Source organism: Pelmatolapia mariae, linkage group LG17 (genome assembly GCF_036321145.2).
Source record: "Pelmatolapia mariae isolate MD_Pm_ZW linkage group LG17, Pm_UMD_F_2, whole genome shotgun sequence".
Lineage (NCBI taxonomy): Eukaryota > Metazoa > Chordata > Actinopteri > Cichliformes > Cichlidae > Pelmatolapia > Pelmatolapia mariae.
This window is the reverse complement of record NC_086242.1, coordinates 10,158,513-10,171,431: the sequence shown is the minus strand read 5'-3', so window position 1 is coordinate 10,171,431 and position 12,919 is coordinate 10,158,513. Positions and strand designations below refer to the sequence as shown.

At 39.3% G+C, this 12,919-nt stretch overlaps 1 long non-coding RNA gene across 1 annotated transcript in view; it reads right to left on the bottom strand.

Annotated features, from left to right (window-relative positions):
• Positions 1–228: 228 nt before the first annotated feature.
• LOC134616073 (uncharacterized) overlaps positions 229–12,919 on the bottom strand; it is a 54,516-nt gene continuing 41,825 nt past the window's right edge. Inside the window, exon 3 of the long non-coding RNA XR_010091418.1 lies at positions 229–557. This is a non-coding gene — a long non-coding RNA (uncharacterized LOC134616073). The remainder of the gene's footprint in view (positions 558–12,919) is intronic.

Here is a 12,919-nt window from a genome sequence, read left to right as displayed (position 1 = left end):
TTTACTGAGGTCATAGAGCTAGTGACAAGTAGGCTCATTTGCCTATGAGTTTTTTATCTTCTTATACAGTCTTTGACTAAAAGAGTGTTATCCAGGGAATTCAAGCTAAAATCTATTATTTATTTAATGTATCTGAAGGTGAACTGACTGTCTTTCTTTTGTTCTAATTTATATTTTTACTTCATTACATTTCACGTCATTCCCTTATCATTTAAAATATGGTGTTTCATCAAATTACCCCCACTTTAAAAACTTTCTCATGCCAACCAGCAAAAACACTAAAATGCATCACTCACGTAACATGAAGTTGTTAATAGTTTCATAGGTATATTACAGGTTTATGTGGTTAATATTCTTTTATCTTTAATCGCAGTCTTGCAGCAGATGACAGCGATGGAAAAGATTTTCATTAGTAAAACAAAGGGAAGTATGACGAGCGTCTGTGTTGGTGTACGCGTGTGGAACCATATGTGATTCCCTGCGTCTTTCATCTACACTCAGATGAAGGCAGACGTCAGTGCTCATTCGCAGGTCTCTGCATGAAATCCTGAAGGACCCTGGCACAGAAACAGAAGAGAAAGAAGAAGAGTGGAGATGAGAGGTGCGCTCAAACAAGAACTCATCCTGAATAGTGAAATCCTTATTAATGCACTGCAGCTGTTTGGTCTTTTAATAAGTCAATTGTAAGGTTTTAATTATTAAATTAGAGATCATTATGAGTAGCTGCAATGAAAAATGTGCACCCTGGAAGAAGTTTTATGAGTTGTGCGTGTGTGCTTTCAGCTGCCAGTCTGAAAAAGCTGTAAATCTTTAAAAAGTGCTTCTCCCTGAGAAAGAGCTAAAACTGTGATTTTACAGACCCACCGACACAAACAGGCATTAACCACAAACCAATTATGCCAAGTAGGAACCTCTTGGTGATGACTTGTGCAGTTTACAGTGCCTAATGAAAAGTTAATAGCAAGCACACACACGCCGACGTTTCTGCACCTGCTAACACCTCCACTGAGGTAAAAAGTGGGAGATTTCAACAAGGCAGCCATAAAGCATATCGATAAAACTTTATGTTTTGCTCAAAAGTTTAGAGCGCCTACATGTTTTGTTCATACATGTCTGCGAGGACTGACCATCCCGATGGCCAAAAATAAACGGTTTACTTTTAATTTATCATCTAAAAGGCGAGGAGAATTGTTTAGGATAACTCTTCACACAATGAGCTGTGACATCTTCATTGAAAAATGATTGATTGGTCTGCCAGGGAGAGGAGCTGTTTGAGAGACAGATCAGTCAAACAGTCAAGCTGTAAAAGCCCAATAATATGATGAATGGTCTATTTACCCAACAGATGAGGGGAGACTTGCATAAAGATTAAACGTGTGGTTTTTGAACGTGTCCTGGTCACAGAATAGATAGAAATTTGAATAATATGTCTGTGTTCTCTGTCAGGGAGCAAGTTGGAAATAAATTTAAGTTGCGAGTGATTTTCAGCTTTGAATAATGCAGTTTTGCTCATTCATCACTTCGGATTGTCTTGCAGCAAGAGAAAAATGGATTTATCGATTATGATGCATGCATTTCACACCTGTGTGGATTTCCACCTGCGCAAATCCCACAAACTCGATCCGCTGAGGATCTGAAAGTTGACGGAAAAAGTGTGGTTCTCTCTGATTAATTTCCCCGTGCACAAAGAAAGTTTCAGCCACATTATCATTACGGCATAACCATTATTAGTCGTAACATTATTCTCCTTCACCGGAGGCCATTGCGTCTATATGCTCGTGTATCATAAATGGACCATTTAACATGCACAAACTGTATCTAAAGTCGAGCCACTAATCACTTAACTAAACAATGTCTCTGAGGATCGGGAGCAAGTGTTGATAGAGTGACCCAATTTTTTTTATACGCGGCATTTATAATTGATGTGCAATAGATGTACCAGCCTCAGATCTGATAAGGGCTTGGCTCTGATGGATCTCCAGATAGGCTTTCGTGGGGGGAACAGATGTAGAGTCGTGCATCAGAGAGGGATGAGGGTTGCCTGTGATCGTTTCCACCCTGCAGCGAACAAAATAGCCCTCATATATCCCTGTAATCTGCATTAGCGCCAGAGCACAAGCCAGGAGACAGCACAGAGGGGGATGAGTAATGGGGCTACCGCTGATTTGGCAGGGCTATATTACACCTCAAAACTGAGGCATGCCCAACTGGCAAGAATATGAAATGAGGATGTCATAAATGAACACCATCCCTCCAAACATGATATTCTTCAATCCATATTGTATGCTTTTAGTAGGCAACAGGCAGGTATTGACTTTTTTTGGTGAAATCTACCAAACTTTGAGTGTTTTTATTTTATTTTACTGCCTTATTTCTATTGATTGGCATGTTTCATCATGTATTCTGTTTCTGTCCAGAAACCAGTAGGTTGTGAGATGACTAATGACCTCACAATGCTTTGGCAACTTCCGCCGGTATGAAAATTGCAAAACTTGAGCCACAAGTAACTCTCTAACTGGCGAGGGTATGAGCACGAGCCCAGAGCCAGAGGAAGAAATGAATGTTCCTGTCCAGCAGCCACAGTGGAGAGTACATGGTGAAAAAAAAATCATCCAAAATAGTGTATTGCACTCCACACCCAGAGGGGGAAGGCAATTAGTTACATCTACTTTGTGTCTCTCATTTTACTGCTTATTCTGAAGCAGCCTTTAGAGAAGAGAATTAAGTAGTGAAGTTATTTCCAACTGAATATTTTTAATCATGGGAGTAAATTTTGCAAGACAAGAAAGCCTAGCTGTAACCCAAATAGCAGAAATCTTTTCATCGCATCTCAAACAGAGCTAAAACCTAACAAGTGAGGATATAAAATGAGAGCATAACAAACACCATCCCCAACACGGCGCCTGGCATTAAAGCCTTGTAATGGCTTGTAACAGGATATGCTCACTTGGTATCTGAAATTAAAGCGTAGATATTACATCCCTTGAGGCCAATCAAGTAATTCTGTGTATATTCTGCTGGGACGCTAATGCACTACGAACTGTTTGTTTGTGGGCTCAGTCTTAGTTGGTTCTCTGTGAATGAATTTAGTTTAATTTCCTCTTATAATTTATGCTTTCTTGCATTGATAAAGTCTGGTGTATTCCTTTTTCTATTTACAATTAAAATATCTCATAAGCAAAACACACAGCTCAAGGAAAAGAGCTCAGCATCTACAGTCTGCTAATGTTGTTATTTTTGCTCCACTTTGAACAGAAATTTGATTAGCAGGAGGAGACAGATAGCGCGCCGCAACATGACAAATGATGCGAAAACTTTACTTCTTCATCAGATAAAGCCGAATCATTTAATCAACACTGGTGCAGGGAAACATCAGCATATGGTGGTATTAAATTTACATCTTGGTTGATGTGTGATGCAGCCGCCACACATCAACCCATCAGCCTCTACAGGATCTGTACGCAAGCTTCTGCTGCATGGCTTTTCATTATGTGAACGACAAAGCAGCAAAAAAACCTCTGAAAAAACGGAATCTGTGAAAAGATGAGAATAAGACGAAAAATGCAAGCAATAAAAGCTAAAGTTGTCCCTGAGATAATGAGCGATTGTGTTCGTTTAATCCTTTCTTGCGCCTTTTATGTTTTGTGACAACGACTTTCATTAGAGAGCTTGCTTTCACAACAGGCGAGCCTTTTTCGGCTTTATATAAACCAACTAAAGGTCCAGATCAGGTCATTAGGAGAGCGGGACTTTCATTAGATTATCGTTAAAGTGTGCATGTGTGAAATTCCCTCGTTAGTGACCTTTATACTCCAGCTAATAGCCTCTAAGTTTCTGCTGGAGCTGTTTTTTTTCCACTGCAGGGGCATTAGAAGATTGCTTTTTCCATTTCACATGTCTCTACGATAAAAAGTGCTTGTGGAAGCATTTTGGAAGCGAGTAGAAGATTAGCTTTTTGCTCCCTGCAACATCCGGCTGACCTGAGAAGTTGAAAGGTGTTGGTGTTTTTCTGTTGATATGTGTTGCACTGCTTTGGAGGATGCCGATTAATGAGAGTATATAGGAAAAAATGAAATGAATAAAGACCCCCAGGATAAAAGATAAGGTTAGAATACAGTGTGTCATGCTTTTATTACTCAAAAATAAAACGTAGCGCGGACACTAAGCTTCAGGGAAAAGTCGACTAATCTGATTTTCACCAATTTATTCCGGCTATAAGAACATGCTAATATTTTAGGCTATTAGTGTAATTGTTTTAACTTTGGTTTGATACATAAAAATGCTATACTAAGCACAAGCTTTTGAGATAGCTGTTACATTATAGCATTGTTGCATTGTTAAAATGCTTTTGTCAAAGCCGAGGCAGGATTCACCTGGGTCCTATCTTAAAGGATGACCTGGCACGTCAGTGTGTGAAGGGGGTAAAAAATAACACTGCTTAACCAAACAGATACTTCTAAAACTTCAATATATTGGGGAAGACGTGCAGAATAATTTGTAAAATTTTATGGTAAGTAAACTTTAGATCTGTCTTAAAGCATGACCAACTACTGAGCTCAGCCATATTTAGTCTGGAAGATTTAATAAATATGCACATTTTTCTTAATCAGCATCACAGCATTTGATTTTTTGTTCTCCATATTTCTCTGTTTGGTTTTTGGAATTTTTGTATTATATAGTTTTATATTTGTGGGTGTGGATGTATATGCATGTATTTCTGCTATGTTGCTTAGTTGTTTAAATATTTTATGTACTTTAATAGGTTTTTATAGCTGGAAGCCCTTCGAACCTCTATATGTGATATTTGGCTGTACAAATAAACTGAACTGAATGAATTTTGAAAGGAGAAAATTTCTATTCTTAACACTAAGCTCCTGGCAACCAATTGTTTAGTCCTTTTCACAGAGAGAAAATAGAAAACCCTGCAGAGAACATTTAAAACTGAGTCTATTTTAAATAGGAAAAGTTAAACAGTGGTTAGAAAAATATTTCCCATGCAACCGCTAATCAAATGTTGCTGAGTTCTGCAGCACTTTGTACCATGCACAATGTTGCAAACACACTCACATTAGTTTGCAGAGTTTGGCTAACTTTAGCAGTGCTAGCAGCAGTAGCCGTTTCCACGTCCTGGTGAACTATGGTTACTCCTGGCCTCTGTTTCTTGGTTCTTGCCATTTTACTCTGACAAAGCCAGAATACAGCTGCTCCTTTCCCCCCCCCCTTCTTCTTCTTCTTTATTTTTATTTTTATTTTTTTATACTAATGCACTGGAAAAACAGCAGTGGCTAGCATGGCTGTCATCTGTTTCCTTTCCACCTATTCATAAATAGTGAGAGACCCATTTTTCAGGGCTGCACCCTGGGCAGCAGCATTGCATCATTTGTGAACAGAAAGAAGCCATTGTGCATTATTAAAATAAGAGTAATATGTTCAACCAACTAGTGTTTCTGATGCTAACTGCTTGAGAATGTTTTGTGATGTGGTAGCTTTAGTTTAAAATCCATTAATGTGCATGCACCCCAGGTAGCAGACTTCAAGTGGAATTCAAGGAGGTGTAACAGTAAGGACTGCTCCGGCATCGTTTCTCCATATTTGCAAGTATAATCAACGCTTAACATTTAAAGTGACAGTGACACTCATCAGTGCACAGCCATTCTAAAAAAAATTAGAATCTTACTCTAAAAGTAATTTGTTAATGACAAGTTATTAAGACGTGATGAATGATCTTCTGATGCCAAGAAAATTTGTTAGATTTGTTAACGTTGATACTACAATCCAGTGCCTACCCCAAAACGTTGTCGGATTGGCTCACAAAACCCTGCAATACATATATTATGCACAAATGGGTTCATTTGAACTTGGATTTGGTCTGCTTCTACTTCTTATTTATTGTCTACTACTTGTTATGTTCACTAATCCTTTTAACAGCTAATTATTATGTTTAATGACAACATTCAATCTTTTTAGTGAACATTTTCCAACTGTTATGATTTCATTTTACAATTTTAGCTGCTAGAAATACTTTTAGCTAATAAATCCAACTTTTCATTAGTAACTAAGCTATTTTAAAAGCATGTTTAGCTAACAGTTTCCTTAGTTTACTGTTAACTTACAATATCAAAAGTTAAATGTATTCTTTTACAAGTTTTCATACTATCAGTTAACCGTGAACTATTCCTCATACTCTTATTGAGCTATTTTAATGTTTTTTGAAAATTTTTTTTTATTATTAATTTCTTTTTAAATTATTTATTTTGACCGCTCATTATGCATCATTTTAACTCAATGGTTAACTTTTCTTCTCAAACATGCGCAGCTCTACTAAATTCTTGAGTTAAATTATAAGATTAGTCAAATCTTATAACAAATGTACAAATTAGCTTGTACATAGACAAGCTAATTTGTCTATGTACACCCTAGGTGTTGCAAAATTACCCCCCAGTCTACACCAGTGATTGGAAATCACCACTGTAGTCTACCTCACATCCGTCAGTGCTGCATTACATGGAGCCACACTTGTTTAAACTCTGTTTAGCTCACTTTAAAAAATAAATTTGTGCAGTTTTTTGCAAATCATGCATACACAGTATACTGTATACTTGATGTTTATGAAGAAATTATTAATAGCCTAAAAATCAAAACCGTCCTCCCAAATATGCAACAAATCACCCTTATCTACTCTGTCGTTCCTCTTTTTCTTTGCTCCCTCCCCGTTTTCATTACTCACTGAAGGTTTTCTCTCTCCCGTTGACTCTGAAGTGAGAACATTTTCATGAAGGCAATAAAACGCTCATCAGCAAAGGCCTGAAATGATTTTTTAATATGACGACATTTTAATGAGGACTGAAGGAGATGGCTGGTTTGGCTGATGGCAGCACCTCTTTATCAATGAGTGGCAGGGAAGAACTAATGGCACTAAAACAGGCAAGCTGCCTCGCCTCCCTCTCTCTCTCTCTCTCTTTGTGTCTTTATGTCTCTCTCTCACACACAACACATACTTTATATTCTTTATTTGCAGGAGCTAAATTAAATTTCAAGCAGTAGAAAGATACGAAACCATTTTTTCCTCCAGCAGGATAGTTATTACTTTCCCGGGGATGCTGTATAAAACCATATTTGACCTTTTTTAGACAGTTACACACGGACTCTCCACTCTCCATCTCACTTTTCGCCCAAGTAAGTGTTTACGTGTTAGGCCATTGATTGAAACTTAATCTGAGGACTGCACAGTTTAGCTGCTTGAGAAAACCTGTCAGATGTGAGCGCCGAGATTGATTGTGCTGACAAAAGGTCGTGTTATTGGACTGGAGAGGTTATGATGAAATTACAGATACAGCCCCAGACAGGGTTCAGCATTTGAAGTACACAAGTCACAGGAAGTCCACATCTATCAGCTGGAGGGAAAAAAAATGCTGTCTGTACAGTCTCACATGCATTGAGATTCAGTTTATAAAACTGCTTTCATGCTTTTATGTTCAATGGAAATTACACAGCCTTTGTAAAGATGACCCAAACCTCAACACCACAATACCGCTGAGACGTGTTGTAAATTAATGTCACAAAAGGTGGAACCACATATATCACTGCCAAGATGTGCTAAATTACTGTCAGAATGCATTTTGAGTATGACTTTTACTTGAAGCCTTAAACCTAATAAGTTGTCGCCCGAGGATAGAAGTCGGTGCTTTGAAACTATAGTAAAGCTATGATAAGCAGCAAATTAATGTCAGAACAGTGTCACTCACAAAGATGCTTTGCTCATTACATGCTGCTTTATAACAGTATGCGATGTAAAGTGCTTACCAGCGTACATTACACCACTACACCACTTCATATTTTTTTAATGAGACTTCCACTTTATGATCTTACTCCAGCTAGTGGCCAGACTTGGCTGACTTTACCGTCCAAGGTCAGGACGAGAGCGCTTTGTGGAGGAGAGCCCCCTGCCCACCAGACGCTAAACAAAACCGCTTTCCCTGCCTCCTTCCTCTTATGCCACACAAGGTCGTCTCATGCTGGCTACGCCTCCGCAATTAGCATGCAGCCTGTGGCGTGGCCTGTCTGGTGGCGAACACGCAAGCATGGCGCTCTGCTCTCCTAATGAGATGCCAGTCAGTGAGGGTGCCTGCGGGACTGTGAAAGTAAAATACTTATATGTGTAAAATAAATAAATAAATAAATTAGAAAACCCTCCTGGGGTGTTAGTGCACCATCTCGTGGGTGGTAGAGGAGGCACAGTGGCCTGGACAGGCAAGTAATTTTACATAACACATATTATTTAATGGAGGCTGCGCCTTAAATTGCAGAACTCTACTCATGAAGGCAATTGTAGTCACCTTGGGTAACTCCCAAAAAAGGTTTTGTTGTACCAACCTTTGCTTTGCTAAAGCTTTTGTAACACAGGATTATTGGAGGAGTAAACCAGTTTCAGGTACAAATGCCAAACTGAAGTCCCACTAAATAGTTTTCTTTATGTGAAATCTTAACAATAGCGCAGCCTGATCTCTTGATTTATATATTATATATTAAGATACAGGTTTGAGCGTTGGCATTGACAATCAGACAATAAGATTTATACACAATCCAAAACTAAAGTGATTCAGATTCATTAAATCTGTAAATATAGACCAGGGTCAAACACACCCTGGTCTATAGCCAATTTCCCCCCTTTTATAACAGGTTCGACCACTCACCAGTTTAAATTTTAGTGAGACAAGAAGTCATGCATATTTAGGAGCAGAGATGTGTTTGACTGCCAGCTGCCATCTACACCGAGTCACTACTGAACTGGACCTCTTAGCCGGAATTGTGATGTTGGTGCTTTCTGGTTCACTTTTAATACAATTATCTGACAGTTAACCTCAGTTGCGATTATCTCTGCAACAATCTAGTACTGGTGTCTTATTTATGTGCTACGTGTCACTAATTTCCAGATGTGTTCATCTATGCATCCATGTCTTCATCTCTTCTGAATATGGCCCCCTCCAACAAAGACCAAGCTGGCGAAGCGCAGTATAGTCTGTCTCTATAATAAAATCAAGACTTTTACTTGGATGTTTGTAGATAGATTAACAAAACAATTGGGATGCCCAAATCATGTTTTGTGTTGCTGCTGGTCCTTTAATAAAGTCCTTTAATATGGAGAATCTACCCTTGTTTTATATAGTGCCCTAATGGATCTTCTGTAATATCAGTGGATTAGAGTGTGAGTGTAAATCCGCTGTGGAAGGAGGCTTTGGGGGCTTTTCACATGTCTGTGAGGCTTATTTTCTCATGAGCTGCCCACACATATGGTGTTTTTTAAAAGAGGAAAACCACCAGGAGACTTTTGTTTCAACAAGCCGTGTGTGCAGCATGACAAATGCGGTGTGCATGCAGACACAAACTAGTTGAAAAAACTGCTTTTGCCTTCACTTTGACTGTACGGGAAAGCATAAATCAAAGAGCACATAAAGGGAATGTTTCTCTCTTTTGGGTAGTATTCTCTTTAACTTTCTGTTTACAATGGACACAATCACGAAATGTGTCAGGTATATCAAGTACATACTTTCACCTCTAAGCAGATTTTTCATCAGCTAATTACCCAATTTCTTGTCTCTTATTCTGTAAATAGCAGCTACTAATTGCTTCAGTTATCAAGAACAATACAGTTAAATATAACAGAATAAAAATACTGAGAAGGTGACACATAAAACCGTGAGTGAAACCATGAAAATGTTGGTCTAAATCAAGGTATTAACAGACTTCTGTGTTAGATTTTTAAAAAACGTACGACTGGTAACGTGACCTTGGGGTATAAATGTGCTTTTTTAAATTCCTAGTGCTTGTGTAGAGTTTTAATATGATAACATCTGGGTGCTATCTGACCGGTCTTTCACCACACAATACAAAGAAGAATAAAGAGGAAACGCCAGTGCACCTAGAAAAAAATGTTAACGCTGCCATTTTGCTTCAGTTATCGTTTAAATGCCTATTAATAGTGTGCAGATCTAACTTCTTACATACAGCATGTACTGTTCCTAAACACTGCACGAAGCATAAAACAAAATCACAAAGCACATTTTCCTACAGTGAGGAAGTCATTATTATGCCGCTCCAGTCTCTAGCACTGCCTTCAGCAAAGAGAAGCTTTTACGATGGGTGTGCATCTCTTTAAAAATCTTGTGGCAAGAAAATCTGCTCAAAACATGCTATTAGGTGATATTAAACCCTGCATATGGGTAGAATTTTTTGCACCTCTGCATGAAAGAGCAGTGTGAAACTATGCTTTTATTAAAAGCAAACAGGAGAGTTTTGTTCCTAACTCAGTACCCAGTTCTGGGTCTCATCCTCTGAGGCACTGTGGCTACACAGTGTGCCATGTTTTGACCCAAATTGCTTTATTTTGCAGACGGGTCTGTTGTAAGTAGGCCTTCAGAGAGATGTGCACCAGATGTTTTACCTTGTTACATGAAATTTTATTTAAGTGGTGCATATTTCATAAATGCCTTATCTATCTATCGATCTATGTATGTATGTCTGGCTCTCTGTAAGGTTTGTCTTAAAAAAAGCGCGGGGGGCTAAAGGCATGAACAGACGACACGCCTCACAAAGCCTTGGTGCCTGCTAATGGCCCCCTGTTTGTAATGGCATCCGTATAGCACCGCTTGACGAGCTGCCAAAGCGGGTGTTCTGTTATTGCGGAGCCAATCACCCACTAAGTATTTGCTGGCTCCTATTTCCTTTCTGCTAATGTGCGAGCCTCCCCAATGCCGCAGCTAAATCGACTCTTTACGCCTGACTTGTCACCCTGCAGCGACGCGCAGAGAATCCCAAAGATGCATCGGCGGAGGGCAGCGCAATGTCTCTGTTGCCATGGATACGTTTATGGGCAGGGATGTGGCTGGGTGGGTTATGATGCTTTTACTGCAACCCTAAATCATGGAAAGTGATGGCTTTCGGTGATTAGGATGATGACGCTGACGTGACCTTTGCAAGGGTGTTGTTTGGCGGTGATTGCTCACTTTAATGCGTCTTTGAATCTTCTGTGTCAGACGCTGCGTGTGGGCAGAGGATGTGTGTGCGTTAACTGCTTCCATAAGGGCCAGATTCTCTGGATCTTTAAGTGGAAAATGAGAAAGAAATATGTATGTTAGTAAGATACTGTTATGAATAAAAAGAAAACGAATAGACGCAATTGTTACAATTACTGATAAATTGTTTGATTAATAATTTTGCCAGACCAAAAAAAGAAAAAAAAAAGAAAAAAGAAGTGGTTTAGGTTGAAGATTTTTAGGTTTTCTTTGTCTTAAATTGTTATCAAATTAGTCAACCTAAGTGGCAGGTTAATAAATAAGGTTATTTGAACTACTAGAAGTAAGGGACTATGACAGTATAACTTTAACTTTGTTACTAAGGCTTAACTATCAAAGAATTCTGGTCAAATTCTGATCAAATACCCCAAAATATAAATACTAATGGTTGGGTTTTAAAAAAAAAAGACTTAACAAATAAATAAAAACTGAAGTTCACAGGAATGGTTATTCACAAGGAAACTTTACTGCTCACATAGCTGCTCCCTCCTTATTAGAAATCCAAGGTGTGAGTTCATTTGAACGGCCTATCCCAAGAAGCTACATCTTATTTAACATTTGCCTATCATTTGGTGCCCTCAAATATATAACTAGAATTACGTTAACCACTTAGCATGGCCACATCAGATGTCTCCTCAAATACTAGTGAGATTAAAGTGCAGCTTGCTAATTGTGTACGCTTTAAAAATTAATCTTAAAGTAATCTTTTAATGGCTTGCTTCACTGTAATGTAGCACCGTGTTTATTATGCTACTTATACCAGCCTCAGCCCCAAAATTCAAACTGATTGAAGCTGAACGTCCCACCTGAAATTGATATATCCATCCATAGGAAATGTAATTTATAACATAAATCTTATATGGCCTGAATTCCTGGTTATAGAATCTTTGGCCAAGGGCAGCCCCTGGTGTGGGCATTAAATTTTTGCAGTTGGGTAACAGTGTCAGACCTGAAAGTAAACAGATAGGTGACCTGCCGATACGAGCTTTAAAAAGCAAAGCTATGAAAGTGAGAAGCAAATAAACTCAGAAAGATGTAAGTCCTCAAGAGGTCTGTGTGGGAATGAGTATGTGAAAGCCAGGTGATGGCAAGAAAGCCCAGACATTCTTTGCCCCCTGTTATCGGCCTGCACAGATGTGCCTCAGCCTTCTCTGCAGCGCTCCTATTCGCCACATCCATCACAGAAGTGCACCTTGGGAGATTGAGAGGATGGTGCATGCGCCAAACCCACCATCTGCCGTCGTTTAGAAATAAATGACAGGCCCAAACCTAGTGGGAGCCCGTCTCATTCCACTGCCAGCGTCAGCGCGGTGACGGGTCCGCCCAACCTTCCCTTCTCCCTGAAATCGATGTGTGAGACCCCCGCCAGTCATGCTGGAGTGTGCCTGCGAGAGAGACTTGGAGTGGATTTGGTCGGTGAAGCACAGCCCTTTACTCAGGGGAGCGGGCAGGTGGAACAGCGTGGTGAAGCCAGCTGTCTCCCCACTGATTACAGCAGCCAACACGCGGAGTTGGAGAACTCGTGGATTCGAGGTGGCTCAGACTGGAAAGCAGCTCAAGTTCCACTTTATTTGATTAGGGGTTTATTGATGGTCTACAGATAAAGAAACTATCAGTTACAACAATCTGGGACTTTTACAGGCTTTCTTGTATTCAAACGTGTTCCTGCTAATTAATATTTCACACACAAGTAATGTTTGCAAAAGTCTGCTCCCACAAAAGTATGCTATTTCGCAGTTTTCCCAAGGTAGAGATTAGAGAAAATTAAGTACTTAACTAAACCAAATGGACAACCCAGCCCCTGTGCAAACGACAAATGAGGCAACAGGAATCATAAAACTAACACA